Genomic DNA, 3,149 nt, shown 5'->3' with positions numbered 1-3,149 from the left:
TATAAAAGTGTTTTTCATCCAGGTTCTGGGAACCCCCAGACACAGTACTAGCCCAGGCCCAGTGAGTGTGTAGGAGAGCTTCTGGCTACCCGGTGCCAGTGTGACCTACTGGTCCCAGCCCAGGTACAGGGTGGGTGAAACGCACTTTCACCCTTTGGGACGCTGCCCATCACTCTGTAGTACCACACACACACACACCACCCACAGAGTAGGAATTTCTGTCGCATTCCATGAACGCCCAGATCCGGTCCTAGGCCAGGCCCAGTGAGTGTGTGGGAGAGTTACCTCTCCCCCCTATTCCACCTTGACCCGCCCAACTCAGATCAGGCCTGGCATACAGGCCTGTGGTGAAACCCTACAACTGCAGTTCCTGCAGAGAGTGTAGGGGACAAACCACCCAGCTAGTCCAGGAGCAGAACATTTTGCCAGAGGGGCATAAGAGGTTCACCCCCAAGGGCAGCAGAAGGAAGGAGCTGAGCACAGCAGCCAGACCCAAGCCAGGCACAGCTTGATAAATCCAAACTTTGTAGATCTGCACATGAACTTCAGTAGGTGCTAAGGTTATAATTACACCAAAGCTCTACAAAAAAAGGTCAAAAGACAGTGCTACACAAAATAACGAGATGGAGCAAAATGTAATCTCAGAACCCAAGACCACCCATAAGAAGTGCAGAGGACACTAACACAGAACAAATTGGGATTCACAAAGCAGAAATCAATGAATCAACGGCTTCTGAAATAAAGAAACAGCTGCAGAAAGGTATAGAGTAACTCAGATTGGAAATGAAAGAAGAAATCCCTGAATTAGTAACATCTGCAGTAAAGAATCAAAAGCAGAAACATATGGAGGAAACCCAGTGCTCACCCAGAACAAGTTCAGAAGACACTACCTCAGCTCAAATGTATGAATTACTAGCGTCGAGAGTAAATAAGCAACAGCAGAAAGTCATAAAGGAAATCAGAGTGGAATTCTTTCCTACTAGCTCAGCTCAAATGTATGCATTAATAGCATCAATAGTAAATAAGCAACAGCAGAAAGTTACAGAGGAACTCAGAATGGAATTCTTTTCTGAAATAAAAGAAGAATTTTCAAAAATCATACTATCTGAAGTAAAGAATCAACTACAGAAACATAAGGAGGAAAACCAATCAAAAAAAAAACACTGCAGTAAAAGTATTAATAACTGCTTCTAAAGAAGACATTGATAAAAAATTTAGAGGGGATTAGAAAAATGATGGATTCATTGAATGAGCAATACAGGAAAGAAATAGATCACATGAAGCAGAGTCAAAGAAATATAGAGGAATTTAAAACCTCAATCACAAGCTTGCAAAACCGTTTAAGTGAAAGTTAAGACAGAGCTTCAGATCTTGAAGACGCTGGTGCAGCTAGTGAAAAGGTAAGAAAGGATCTCTTAAAAACAACTAGCATGCAGGAAAAAATAATCCATCACCTGCAAGATGATGCAAAGATGAACAATGTGAGAATAATAGACATCAATGAGAAAGAAGGAGTCAACACAAATGACATTAAAAAAATATGGGCAGAAGTAATAGCAGAAAACTTCCCAAATATGAGGAAACAATCTGACATTCAGGTAACTGAAGCATACAGAACGCCAAAGAACCTCAACCCAATGAAAAACACACCGAGACATATAATAGTCAAGATCCCTGAATTTCAGCACAAGAATAATCTACTGAAAGCCGCTAGAGAAAAGAAGCAGTTCACATTCAAAGGAAAACACATCAGAATTACGGCCGACTTCTCTTCACAAACCATGCAGGCAAGAAGAGCATGGAGCAGAGTACTTCAAGTCCTCTATGAGAAGAAATTCCAGCCCAGACTACTATACCCTGAAAAACTCTCTTTCTAGTTGAATGGAAAAGACAAATACTTTCATGACAAAGAACAGGTAAAGAATTTCATGATGATAAAGCCAACCTTACACAGCCTACTGAAAGATGTTCTAGAAAAAGACCAAAATGATCAGAACTCCACGAATGAGATCAGAAGCAACCAACTAAACAGGGCAAGCAATTAAACACAGGAGAAAAAGGAATAAACGATAACAGGTAAATAACATGGCAACCGTAAGTCAATAAATCTCAATTCTAACCATCAATGTAAATGGACTCAATTTGCCAATTAAGAGAAATAGACTGGCATAGTGGATTAGGAAACAAAATCCAACAATATACTGTATATAAGCAACACATTTAACTCATAAAGAGATTCATAGCCTGAACGTCAAAAGATGGAACACAATACTACATGCCCAGCCCCTCAGAAAAAAGCAGGGGTAGCAATCCTATTCTCAGACAGTCTCAACTTCAAACCAACAATAATCAAGTGAAATAAAGAAGGCCACTATATACTGGTTAGGGGAAAAATTCAACAGGAAGATGTAACACTCATAAATACATATGCACCAAACTATATAAAGAAAATCTTAATGGACATGAAAAATGTAATATCCAATACCACAATCTTAACAGGAGACCTTAACACACCCTTATCCCCAAAAGATAGGTCAACCAGAAAAAACTTAGCAAAGAAATAACAGAACTGAACCAGAGCTTGAAACAAATGGACTTGGTGGGCATACACAAAGTTCCAACCAAACACAACTGAATACACATTTTTCTCTGCTGCACATGGGACATTTTCTAAAATAGACAACATAATGGTCCATAGGTCATGCTTAACTATATATAAAAGAACAGAAATTATCCCATGCACATTATCTGACCACAGTGCAATGAAACTGGAAATAAATGACAAAAGAAACCAGAAAAAAACCTTAAATACATGGAAATTTAATGATACCCTACTCATCAACCAATGAGTCACAGATAAAATTGAACAAGAAATCCAACAATATCTACCATTCAATGAAAATTCAAGCAAAACTTATCGTAATTTATGGGATACGATGAAAGCAGTTCTCCAAGGGAAATACATAGCTGTGAACTCACACATTAGGAAAACAGAACAGCAACAAATTAATACCCTAATGCCGCACCTTCAACAATTAGAAAAGGAAGAGCAAGCAAAACCCAGAGCCCAAAGACGGGAATAAATCATAAAAATTAGAACATAAATTAATTCAATTGAGACGAAGAAAACAATTCAAAGAATAAAAAAA

This window comes from Octodon degus, unplaced genomic scaffold (assembly GCF_000260255.1).
Source record: "Octodon degus isolate 3935 unplaced genomic scaffold, OctDeg1.0 scaffold00032, whole genome shotgun sequence".
NCBI classification, from domain to species: domain Eukaryota; kingdom Metazoa; phylum Chordata; class Mammalia; order Rodentia; family Octodontidae; genus Octodon; species Octodon degus.
This window is presented reverse-complemented; position numbering follows the sequence as displayed.